At 40.9% G+C, this 13,559-nt stretch overlaps 1 protein-coding gene across 6 annotated transcripts in view; it reads right to left on the reverse strand.

Annotated features, from left to right (window-relative positions):
• Greb1l (growth regulation by estrogen in breast cancer 1 like) overlaps positions 1–12,448 on the reverse strand; it is a 213,995-nt gene extending 201,547 nt beyond the window's left edge. For all 6 annotated transcript variants that reach the window (XM_023720352.1, XM_023720355.1, XM_023720354.1 and 3 more), the window contains exon 1: positions 12,334–12,448. The gene's annotated coding sequence lies outside the window, so the exon portion shown is untranslated. The remainder of the gene's footprint in view (positions 1–12,333) is intronic.
• Between the last annotated feature and the right edge of the window lie 1,111 nt (positions 12,449–13,559).

Here is a 13,559-nt window from a genome sequence, read left to right on the forward strand (position 1 = left end):
GGTCCCTGTGCTTTGCCAAGCTTGTTCTAAGTAGGTGCGTTAGACCACTGAGCCATCTCACCAGCCCCTGTACAATAAAATACTTGTCAGGAAAATCAGAGAAGCATTGAATTAGCTGTAGACAAAATTATCTCATAAGATATATGCTCTCTTGTATAAGAACTATTACTTTTTTTTTTTTGGCAGAACCGGGGATTGAACTCAGGCCCTTGTGCTTGCCAGGCAAGTGCTTATCTATTGAGCTATCGCCCCAGCCCCAGAACTATTACTATTCTCATGTAACTACCAGACTATTTTAATGTCCTTTAAATTCAAATTTCCAAAAGTCTTTAATTTTTAAATAAAACATTATTGGCATTAACAAGGTCTAAATTAAAAAAAAAAACAAATACTTGATTTGTAGACTAAGTCAGGATATCTATCATTTCCTTGTGAACTGTTTTTTTTTTTTTTTTTAATGTATTTGGTACAGGGTCTTACCATGCAGCTGGGACTCATAGAGATCCTCCTGTTTTCAGCCTCCTCAGCGCTGGAATTACAGACATGAGCCACCATAACCGGTCTCGGTAGCCGGCTCAGCAAGCCTGGGTGCAGGGCTGGCACAGTGGGTGGCGCCAGGGATTGAACCTTGGTTCCTGAGCTCGCCTAAGCAGGTGCTTAGTCCTCTGAGCTATCTCGCCGGCCCTCCTTGTGAATTCTGATTGCTACTTTACTAATTTAAATATGGGCTGTGGGCCTCTCCTGCTCGGCCTCTCTAGGCACTATGGCCGATCCCCATGTGAGACAGATCAAGATCAAGGCTGGCATGGTGAAATGACTAGGCAAAGAAAAAGTGATACATGAAAAAGAAGCAAAACAACAAGAAGAAAAGATTGAAAAAATAAAAGCTGAAGATGGAGAAAATTTTGCTATTAAAAAGCAGACAGATACTCTCTGCATCTTATACTACAGATAACCACTAAGAAGATAGCAATGTACAATGTATTAATTATTGAAACTGTCCTATTCATCAGTTTTGAAACTGTCTCATTGATATTTGTTTCTCAATTAAATTAAGTTAAAAAAAAAAAAAAAAGACAGCAAGCAGAGATCCTGCAAGAGTCCCGGATGATGATCCCAGATTGCCAGCGTTAGAGGCTGCATACAATGACCTTCAGCAGATATTAGAAAGTGAGAAAGACTTGGAAGAAGCTGAGGAATCTAAAGAAGTGCGTATAGTGAAGTGAGAAGCCTGAAAATTTTCTGTACAGTGCTTTTGCATTAAGCCTTGACAGTTCATTGTTTTTACCACTGCTGGTGTATGAGTAGTATGAGAATGGGATTCCTTTTATGCAGTTGCAAATATTTTTCTTTGCATAATTTAATATGTCGAATAAATGAGTTCATCTAATAAAATAAATAAATAAATAAATAAATGAGGGCTCTGAAAATTATAACTTTTAGAATAATTTTTAGAATTTTCAAAAAAATTTTTGATACATGGTGTTTGCCTTGCTGTTTATCTTTATAGTTGGTAGCATGAATTGCTCAAGGGTTAGCATTCTGATTTAAACATTTTAAGAACACTTGACAGCAAAATATCTTCCACCTGGAACATTTTACATTGAGTGTTCTCAGTACCAGTACCAAGTACCAAAGACTCAGGTACTAAGCTTAGGTGAGCTAAGTGCTACATGTAAAATTTGCAATGTTTTCCACTAAACGTCACATTTTGAGAAGATTTTGTTATAACCTTAGGACCCTATAATTTATAACTTAAATGGCTTTAATACAAATAAAAAGTCCTAACCGGTCTCATACATTTTTGCTATGTTTAATCAACAGGCCCTTGAGTAAGAACATTTCCTGTGTTTCAACTTTCAGCCAATTCCCCACACTTAGCTCATTCTAGATGATCATCTACCAAATGCTTATAAGTTTTGTTCATGCCACTTGAATCCAGAATGTTTCATCCTCTTGCTTTCACACACCGATTGAGCAAACTCACTGTAGCAGGTGAAGACAGTGAGGGGCTCCGTGAATGGCTCCTAGCCTTTCTGCATGAGGGGCCACACCCAAAAGGCACTGCCCAAAAGGCACCATCTCCAGTCCAGGAATCAGGCGCATTGATTTTATCCTCTCTCTCCTCCTCTGAAATGGTAAGAAATGAATGTTTGCTCCTCAGAAGCCACCCCATTCAGGCTGTTTTTATTTTAGGAGCCAAGTGGGCCATGGTTATATTTAAATCTTTTATTCCAAAATGTTTCACGATGGCTAAATGGTAAGAAGAAACGGTTTGTTACACGTTGGTAAGTAGTAAATTCTTTTCTCTCTTTTTTTGAAACCACCATGAAAGGGTCCATGCTGGCTATGTGGCCAAGCGTGCTTTATGTCTAGGGCCTCCTCAAGAGTAAACTGGAGAATTAAAGTTGCCTGACAACTTTGGGTCACTTAGGTATTAAGCACAGTTAAAATATCATAGCTAAGTTGTTTTAAGCAAAGGATTAGAGACAATGACTGAGAGTCATGGGCACAATGCGGGAAGACACTCAGGAGAGGGCTGCATGTCCTCTCCTGTCCTTGCCAACTCTTGCCCTGGGCTGGTGGACTCTGAAGCCTCACTCCAGACAAGAGAGACACAAGTACCAACTCCAGATGATACTCCTCACGCAGTATACATCCGCTTTTCCACTCCATTCACCTTCTTCAAAATGGCCCGTGCGTCTTCTAGGCACAAGGCCCACACTTTTCTGCCTCTCCATCTCGACTCACGTGATTCCCTTCTTTAGAACAACCTACCCGTCCATCTCTGGGTCAAAACCCTGCTCGGTTCTCAGGGTCAAGTGTAAACGCCTCTTCATTCACGATCATGTAGCAAATGATCCCACTGACTGTTCTGAACCCTTGCTGAACTTCACTTATTCTAAAAGTGGTTTCAGAGTATCTGCGATGACCTTAGAATTAATTTTATGTGCCAAAAGGGAATAGTTTTGACTGTTTGGGAATGATTTAATAGCTATAACATACTGAATCTATTTGAGCATTTTTCTTTCCCAACAAGATGTGCACTAACTTCCAATAAGATACATGCACCACGTTAAGAGAACAGTGAAAGCATTCAGGTCCAGGATATACAAAAAAATCCTATGCACTGTGACGGCCCACGAATACCAAGTTCAGCATCAAATTCAGCCCTAACCTTCCTAGCAAACAAGCACAGAAAGGGACACCCAACATATACTGGATCACCAAATGTATTCCACGAATATGCACAAATACTATGTTCCAATAAAAAAGAGGAGCAGCCAATGGTCTCCTATCCACAGAGAAGGAGATGAACACCAGTCCTTCAGGACAAATAAAACTTACTCATCACCAAATAGTACTAGATAATCTCCAATTTAGGATATTACAGAGGTGGAAGATTTGCTGTAAAAACTGTTAAAGCAGCTTTCTGTAGGTCCTGAAGCCCCAGCCATGAAGATGATTAGGCTTCAGAAAATACTGAATTCCAACATCCTCCACTGCGGTTAAAAAAAAAAAAAAAGGCCCAGCTAAACTCTAATGAAACTGCTTGAGCCAACTCCTTGCCTGCAGATCTCTAAGATAATCAAAGACTGGCTGATCACCTGCAAGCCTATGACTGTCCTTTCCCAGCTCCCTGCTGTGACCCACCACAGCAGCAGGCATGAAGGTCTAAGCAAGCAAAAGCACATTACAACAATGGTTATGCTAAAGAGACAGCCAGGATGAGGAGCTGGACTGTGGTAGCAGGTATTCATAAGGCACTGTGACACTAAGACTGAACACCCCATGTATTGGGCATGTGTTACGGGGAACATGTTCAAAACCGAGCAAATCCTCGGGGAACTCAGCCACAGGGTGATGACAGACAAGGCCTATGAACAGCTCCAGGCCAGCCCGCCTGAGGCTCACAGATCTAAAACAAAGAAAGCTTGCAAACTGCATGAAAAGGAGATCCAGGCAAAGAAGGAAGATGCCATCAAGATTTTGTCTAAGGAGAAAGAGATCAAGAAATAAACTCCTCCCTACTTGTCTGCACATAGTGATCTCAACAACAGAGGTATGGCACCTGCTTAGGCAGAGTACAGTGGCCAGGGTTCAATCCCCTTTGTGCTGTGCGGGCCCAGCCCTGGGGTACAGAGACGGTGATTAGCCTAGGTGTGGTGGTGTGTGCCTATAATCCCAGCACTTGGGAGGCTGAAAAAAGGAGAATCACTGTGAGTCATATATATATATATATATATATATATATATATATATATATATATATGACACTGAATACAAACTTCACAAATTAAGTACCATACTTGTTAATAACAACAAAGATAACAATATCATATTGGAGGGCAATTTACCTGAATACCATCTTAAAAGTCTTTTTCAGAATTAAAGAGCTGAACTAGTGTGTGAGAAGGTAAATGAATGCCAAACACAGTATATAACAAAACATACATCCTATGAAAGTTAACGGCTGCATCAAACAATAAAGGTAGACCCGGTTTTATTTCTCCCTACACTGGACATTACCTCGTCACTAGTGAACAATTCTTTTTTACTTAAATTCAGTGTAATGTGAGTTCATCTTACAGAAAACCACTTGCCTACTCTGTTCGGTTGGGAAGATGATATAGCTGGGAAACTAAAGGTACAGCACTAGGGACGTGGCCCCCCACAGTTCTAATTTCTTTCAAGAAAATTAGTCCCATTCTTTCCACGGCATGGTTTTATCTGAATGTCTCCTCACTGTCTCAATCTTACCCTAAAATTCTAATGCACTGCCCCATGCCCCAAAACACCAATTTGCCTTCCCTAGTTCTGTGAATTGCACCATCCTCCTCCCAGTTACTGGGGTTCTTGTTCCTCAATCTTGACTCTAATTCACTTCAGCAAGCACCCATCTCTTTTCCTTCTAGTTTTCAGTCTCTGTCTCGTTCACAGCTAGCACTAACACTCCGCTGCGTTACACTGAGCCCAGCTGTATGCAACAGCTTAGAGTCACTTTCTAAAACGCAACATGGGCACATTTCTGCTCAGACGCTTTCAGTAGGCCTTGCCACCCACTCAGTGTAGACCGGCCCTCAGAGCCCGGAGCCCTCCCGCGCCACAGCACGGTCGGCCTGACAGCTTGCTCCTGCAGACTTCTCGCTGCCTCCCCTCACACTTTTCACCTACTGTCCTTGTGTTCATTTACTTTCAGAGTTCCGCAACAACAAACTGCCCTCCTTACATCCTCCCTAAAAATCCAAATTCCATTCTTCCATGCTCAGGGACAGTAGCTACACAAATTTTCTGGGACTTCACTTTTTTCTTAACTCATGGTATTTACTGTCACCTACCTGACTCACTTAGCAGCTCTTTGTATATAACTATGATATCACTTATGTTCTCTTGCAGACTTTTCACACTTTTTTTTTTTTTTTGAAGTGTTTTGTGCAGGGTCTCACTAGCAGCTCAGACTCATGGTGATCCTCCTGTTTTCAGCCTCCCCAGCGCTGGGATTAGACATGCTCCACCACACCCGGTCTTGGTGGCTGGCTCAGCGCTCCCTGGGGCAGGGCTGGTGCGGCATGTGCCGGGGATCAAACCCGGTTCCTGTGCTTAAGCAGGCGCTTAGTCCACTGAGCTATCTCGTTGGCCCTTCACATTTACTCTGATGGTGTACATGTGAGCAGACATCTTAGCTTCCCACCACATTGTAAGTCTACTATCCTTCTTATGTTTACTACCCAGCATGCACTTAAAGATATCCCAGAATCAGAGAGGAGAACCGTCAGTGTTACCTATTGCTAATTTCCACCCAGGTTAGGAATCCCTTCAACAATCCTGAAATCCCGCCCCCTCTCCTCTTGGGACCATCCTAGTGACACCTCTCAGCCTGTTACACTAGACAACAGAAGTGTCTTCAGAACTCTCTAAATCATGCATGTACATGCACAAATACTCAGCAAGGCTATCCCGGGAGTTGTGCTTATTGCTGGTGAAGGGATTTGAGTGGCTGGAAGATGAAGTGTAAGAAGGGCTAAGTTTGATTTTTAGGTTCTTTAGTATATTTAATAATAAGGTAAAATATGTTTTTAATTCTTTCCTATTATGTATTTAAGTCTCCTAAAACACTTCTGCCCTAATTCTGTCTGTGATTTCTAGAGCTGTATAGCATAATTCTAATACGCTGCGTGGCTAAGTGACTAATGCTTTAAGGGACCGCTGCTAACTATCTTATAAGAAAGCACATACCACTACTCCTAGTAAGGCTGTCAAAAATAATGTACTCAGGCGGGGAGTGGAAGTCAGTGACATAGCACTTAGCTAACAAATACATCCTGAGTCTAATCCCAACCACCACCAAAAAGACCAAAAGAGCACTGTATTCTTTTAAATGAGTTAAAAATTTATCCAAGGGCCAGGGAGATAGCTCAGCAGAGTAAGTGCTTGCCTGGCAAGCACAACATCCTGAGTTCAATCCTCGGTACCACAAACACACACAGACACACACACCCAAACATATCTAATATACTTAATCCTTTTTCTTTATCAGTGCATACTTCCAAAATCTGCTGTCTTAGTTACCTTAATTATATTTTATCTATAAGCTTTATATTTTATTTTTATTTCTCCTGGCATAAGACCCTTGCTGCCTAAAGCAGTACGGTGCTATCTCCTAAGCTCTGTGAACAGCTTCACCATGCTCTTGCCATTGGGGGTGCTCATTCCAACATAAGGAAAGGAACCCGGAGGCACCTTTAGTAGCTTTCAGAATATATTAATGAGTCTCAGAAGTATTCACAATCCAAAATAACAAAACCACATCAGGCTACTCTTAAATGTTATGAAAAATTTACAGAATGAATAAAGGTATCTTCTCTCGCCATTACGAAAGGGCCCTTTATTTCTGGGCCCCCCATTTCTCCATCGGTGAAGAGGAGACAGCTTTCGCAAGCCCTTCTCACTGCAGCTTGCTGTCTGTCTCCCACATCTTCACCCCAGAAGGTATCAGGCATTCCAGGACACACAGAATCTATGAAGTGCTCACCTCACGAGCGGCATCCCTTCTCCCTGGGGTCAGCACAAAGATGCCTTGAGCTGGCATCAGCACTGGCTCTGGGCATTTACTAATTTATCCTCTTGCCACTTATCAATGCTGAACAACTTCTACAGTATCTTCACAAGCCTGTTTTCAGATGTGGCCAATCTCCCCACTTGACCTGTAAGATATGGATGTAATACAGCCTGTCCCTACACTCACCTGAGTCCATAGAATAGGAGTATAGAGCGTATCAAGGACATAATGACTATGATTTCCAGCTAAAGGCTGCTGCAAATTATAAATGGCTCTCAAAATACTATTAGTAAAGTTCAGCTCCATCCCATAAGCTCCTCTTTGGTATCTGCTAGGCAAAGGCAGTGTGGCAGGAGGCAGGGAATCACTTTGCCCCTTTCTCCCAGCACAAAGGGAGGCACTGTGAAAGGCCTCCTAGGAGTAGAAAGGCTGCTTCATATTACAACGTGCTCAGCAAGCATCTGCCTGCCCCTATCAATTCTACCACAATTTACTCGATTTAGATCTTGCATCTGGAAAACTTTGCTGTAATTCATACCTTTAGCTCCAGTTCTTAACAAAATCAGAAGCAAGTGAATCGTGACACACAAAAAATCTCTGAAGTCCAGGTTGCCAGTGTCACTCTTTTATACCATATTCCCACATCTGCGTTCAGAAGGCCAGGAAATCCCACTTCACTTTCTATCTTACTTCAGTTTTTCACCCGTGTGGAAAATCATGATGTTCGCACTCAAGTTTTTATCTGCTAGGCTCAGGGAGCCATGTCCACTTTTCTAGACACTGCAATATTCTGGCCTCCTGGCAAAAAGGGAGTGGTTATCTTAAGTTTCTCTTATCGTCTTTACTATTCCTGAAGGGCAGAAAGCAGTTGCTACAAGGCTGCCCTTATCATCCCTAGTCACTGAGTGAAGTAGTAAGGCAGCCAGGCCAGTGCTCCTGGAAACAGCAGGTCTTTCCTGGGCTCCCACATCTGGGTTGGGATCTGAAGAATCCAAAGGCAGGGAAGACACTGTTCCTCCTCTCTAAAGCCTCATGATTTAACGGGGAGGTAGAGCTGAAAATCCCCAGTGCCAAGTTAAGTGATACCGACAGTAAGAAATCTACTAGGAAATCTGAGAACTATAGAAAATCTAAAGGCCACCCGACTCAGTCTTTTCCCCAAGCAGAAATCATCCAACATCCTTGTCAGACTATTAACCTTCTGACTGAATGTAGATCTCATAGCTCATGAAGCAGTTCATTTAAGTTTTCAAAGTCTTTTATTGCTAGAACATTTTGTCCCGATGTGAACGAAAACTTATTATTCCACGCAGCAGTGATTTTCAAAACTTTTAAATGTTTAACTAACGGTGTGTGCCTTTGAAAGAAATATTAGACACAAACAGAGAAAGCGGGTAGAGGCGGAGCATCCCTGTTGGCAGCTACAACAGGCCCTCGGCACACCTACCAGTCTTCTCTGCTTCGCTATCCCCTGCCACTCCAGGCTCACCACAGAGTCTGTGCCTTGAAAGCTAATTAGAGTCAATCCAGTTCGAGCAGCACATGTCAACCCTTGAAAACAGCTCTCTTGTATCTTTTGAACTCCTTTTGGGGGTGGGATTAAACTTGCCCATTTCAAATGATCTAGTCTCATTATTTTCCCTCGTATCTTCCCATCCTAATCATTCTCCTTTACAAAAAAAAAAAAAAGTCAAAACTATATTTGCACACAATCCTTTCTGTACTGTGACCAGCTGAGGACACAGCCTCTCTTACTATCTGGACGTCAGAACTACTTGAAGAGGATTTAGTGAAAAAAGAAGGACCTGGGCTGGACCTTGAAAAACACTGGTCTATTGGTAGCGAGAAGACAAAATTCCAGGCTAGGAACTAGTCTGAACAGAGACACAGAAAGTAAATCAAGGGTCTCCTGATAGGCTCAGGCCACTTCTCCTCTTTATGGGTTCTTTTTCATTTAGCCACCTGCTCACACTTATTTCTCAGAAGAAAATTAAACCAGATCTTATCTCTAAGAATGTAGGCTTTTCTTGTGCTAGGATCAAATTAGTGAAATGATCTGATCACTACCAAAACTGGGTCACTTCAACATTCTAGCCACCGCCACAGGGGAAAGGATACTTGATGAAGATGTTTGATAAGTCTGTGAAAAAATTGTATTATTTTTCAATGAGTCAACATCTTGACAAGAAGATTCATAAAGGGTATAATGTTACTGAAGCACAGCCCTGGAAATTCTCAGATCAAATGCCAACCCAAAGAACACATTATCTGTACAAAATTATCTTTTCTTTGTTATTTATCAAGCCACGGGTAATAATATAACCCAAATGGGCAGTGAAATCATTTTCGTATGATGAATGCTCCGACACCAAAGCAGCACACCCTGTGGAAGCAAATGTCAGGACCAAGGTTTTTCAGCAAATATGTTCATTACAACGTATTTCCTCCTGCAACTTGGCATTACTATTTACAGATAATGAACTCAAGCATAATGCTCTTTCATACAATTTAGTTTTTCATCAAAGGAGAGAGATTTTAAAGGTAACTCTTTTCTCTTAAGATGTGCTCTTCTAGAAACTAGATGAGTACTCACACCATGGGAATGGAATTGCATGCAGCACTCCTAAACTTGGGGAAACTGAACTTGTCCTAAATTTTAATATCTATTATTAATCTAAAGATTTTAAGGCATTAAAAACACTGATCTTGCTAGCATTCAGGGTAATTGATTCAGACATTTTATTTCCATTATTTTCTCTTTTTCCTTCATCTCAAAAGGAGGTAATCTGAATTGCTCTAATCTGAAAAACAACAATAAGTGTAGCAAATACTTGACAATGAAGATGAAAAGCCTCTAAAAATCTGTTACCTTAGTAACAGCAAGAATGTAGAAGAATAAGAATACACTGTCAGGACATCATTTCAGATTCCACAGATTTGAGGCCTAAATACAGTCAGCTTTCATTAGCTTTTTGTTTTTCCCAGCAGGTCCTTGGACTTTGAAACAAAACCTGAATGACAGCTATGAGCAATTCCAGCCCGGCTCCTGATTAGCTATGCCAAACAAAACAACTCTCTGCAGTGTAAACTTTCCAGGCATCTGCAACCAAGCCTCTGTAGAGACTATAATTCCTCAGCGAGATTTGAAGAAAGCTTGGGGGGAGGGAGAGGGGGAGGGGGAGGGGGAGTAGGAGGGGAGGGGGAGGGGGAGGGATGAAACCCCTTCCACCTCAAACTAGTTCCCTGAATTACTCTCTCATTACAGCAGGAGGGAAAATAAAAGTAGAACTAGCTTTGGTGTGGTTGTAATTCTAACTTTGCCTTATTATACTGTTTAGCCAGTTCTTTAAATCCCAATATTCTATTCCAATTAACAGTCCTAGCATTTATAACATCTGTGCATCCGAACCACACATACATTTAAACCAAACAAGCAATTCTGAGAACTGATTCATATCAAGTAGAGCAAGCAGTTGATCAAAGAGATCCAAGAAGAGGAAGAACAAGGACACATGAATGGATAGTGCCCCAAATGGGTACGAGCTAAGATTTTGTGTCATTTGTTCTCGTTCGCTTTTGCTGAATGTGACCCAAAATTAATCACAGCAAATGACACAGAACTGTGCTGTCTGGCCCCATCTGCTACTTAATTAGATCCCTGAGGAACTGACTATCAAGCTTTTCTCTTATGATCAGGCTGCTGGATTCTACCCAGAGAGCATCGCTTTATGTACACAGAAGAATCAAAGATTAGATCCCAAAGCAGTGAGTTCTAGCTGGATGCTTGACTTTAATGTTGTAAATGGTTTTAGAAAAAAGTTGTCTGCAGAAAAGTCTGTGCTGAAGTATTAAGTGGCAATTCAACTATATGGAGAAGGGAGTTAAACTGAAAGTTTGGCTTTAACAACATCCCAGCAATCTCTTCAGAAGTAAAAATGTGCCTTTCTGGGAAGAGCGAAATAGTAGCAATGCAGTTTGCTCTTGTCTTCTGAAAAGTGGCATTTCACCCCACTCTGATCTCTCCTGCTTCTGAGATAGTCTACAGCAACTGACACTGACGTACTTGGAACGTTACTTGATCGAGTTCCCTATTCCAAGCCAATAACAAAACCAAAACAGTGTCCTGATCATCAGGTAGCATGAAAGAGAAGAAAAGCAAATCTAACTTCCTAAAGTATAATTTTCAGATATATGGTAACAAAGTCATAGAACACTTAGTACTTATATGGCCACATCAGAAAACCCTTCCTTAGATTTAAGACAAGAGCAAATTCACATCCTTAAAGGTTCAGATGGAAAAGTCAAGTTCAGCCCTAAAAGAAGACCTATGTACACAGACTCACAAAAAAATCAGAATCGGGAATAAATTAATTTTAGACACTACAGACAAGGAAGATATCAATGTTTAAGAAGTTAATAACAAATCAGAAAGCTACATTCCTTTTTTTTTTATTCAATGTGTCTATAAAACCACCACTTTATTGTTAAAAAAGCCTTAATATATTTTCTGTAACTGATGAAGGCAAGGACAGAAAACCCCTAAATATGAGTACACGCTCTTAATCCCAAACCAAACCTGCTGATTCAGCACAGAGTTCTCACAGAGGCCTTATCTGTAAGAGGAACAACCCATTGTCCGGCTGAAACAAAGGGCACTGCACAGGAAATCAGCCAAATCTGGGCCAGATGGTCACTGATTCAAGTTTCATTCTCCCCACCCCCACTCACCCTGGCACTCCAAAAATAGATCTAGGGAGCATTTTTGGTTACCAGGTAATTGCGCTGCGTGTGAGGCATGAGAAGGTACCTACACCCCCCTCTCCAACACCAATGAATTTGTTAAATGTCCTTCTAAAAAGTTAAGCAAGGAAGCTGCTCTGCAGAAAAATACCTCTAAAAGCCTGTTTCGGAGGCGTAGTGTGAAGTTTTACCAGATGGAATGATTTAAAATATTCACGCTAATTTGTTCTCATCTACTGTTTTCCTCAAGCCACAGCACAAAATTGAAACTAACCCAGAGAAAACGGACTTATCCCAGCTGTTTTCTGTAGATTGCTATCACCTTCCCCAAAGGTTCTTGGTTTGTAATCTAGAAACATTTTCAAAACTACTAATGAAAAGCTACCAAAACCCAACTGTAATAAATATCGGTACTAATTTCCTAATGCTATTAAAAACATAAAAGTTTTGTTACAAAATTCGTGTCATAACCATTTGAGAAGGTAAAGGTATAAATACAGCATAATATTTTTCGAAGTATTCACATACTTTACCTGGACTGAAGAAACTCCACAACACCAGGCCTGCCCAAGCTCAGTCATTCAAATGCAGAAAGACTGACAGACAGGTTACTTTCTCCAAGCCTCAGGAGTTTAGAGGAACAGAGAGAAGCTGCAGAAGGAACAAAAAAGAAATGTGTGTTTGAGGGGAGCGGGTACTTCTAAGAATGACACTAATATTCCTCTTCTCAAGGAAAACACCTCTACATATTCCATTGGAATTACACAGAAAACAGAACAAGCTGGGGAGACGGCTCAATGGAACAAAGGTTTCCCTGGCAAGCCGTAGGGCCTGAGTTCAATCCGCGGTTCTGGGGGGGAAAAAAAAATCTTCAGAAAACAGAATGAAAAATCACTGATATTGATTACAAATCAGTGTGTGTAATCTCACCTCATAAAATTTATAAATTAGAATATTGCTATAAACACAGTCCACCCATCTCCTGGTTACTGTAAAACTTAGTCATGGATTCTAAACAGCAACTATTCATTAAAGCAAAACATCTACAACTATGTCAATGATTTAAGCGACCATTCTGCAAGTACCCAAGAGAAACTTGTATAGTATACAGATGTATATACAGGTCTGAAACCTCTCAAAAATGTTCAGAAGATATTCCTGTATCTTTTCTACTAAAAATATTTCCAATAAGAGTGGCCATTTCTTTAAAGGGAATCCTTGGCTCTATGGGGCTCCTTAGAAATGTTTACACTTATGCGGCTTAAGTAAATTTTATCTCCCAATGAACAGCAATACCTTTAGTAAACTTTATAATTACTCTGGAAATGTCAACTTAGGAGTACATTTTATTGGCATGCTACAGTGTAATTTTTTGGGAAAGTTTACATATAGAAAGGTTTGGGCAAATAAAAGAGGTTTTTGGTTCATTTGGGTTTTTTTTTTTTAGCACAAGATAATCAGAGGCCGGTAAAGCAACAATTAAAGACAAAAATTACTTCAAAATATGCAATCAACAGCAACTCTTAAATATGGTCTGTTTTATTGTAGGGAAGTAGGAAAAAAGGCTGCTAAAGAGTCCAGCCTAGGCCATTTAGCGATCTAGTGAGACGCTGACTTAAAATAAAACATTGATATGTGTGGTGTGGTTAGGATAGCACAGTGTCCTCTGTGTGTTTCACTTAAATGTAAATTTATCTTAGAGACTCTAAAGATGAGCTCAGAAGGTAGGCAAATGTAATGTAGCTCAGTGCAAAGGCCC

The sequence above is a fragment of the Octodon degus genome, unplaced genomic scaffold (assembly GCF_000260255.1).
Source record: "Octodon degus isolate 3935 unplaced genomic scaffold, OctDeg1.0 scaffold00075, whole genome shotgun sequence".
Lineage (NCBI taxonomy): Eukaryota > Metazoa > Chordata > Mammalia > Rodentia > Octodontidae > Octodon > Octodon degus.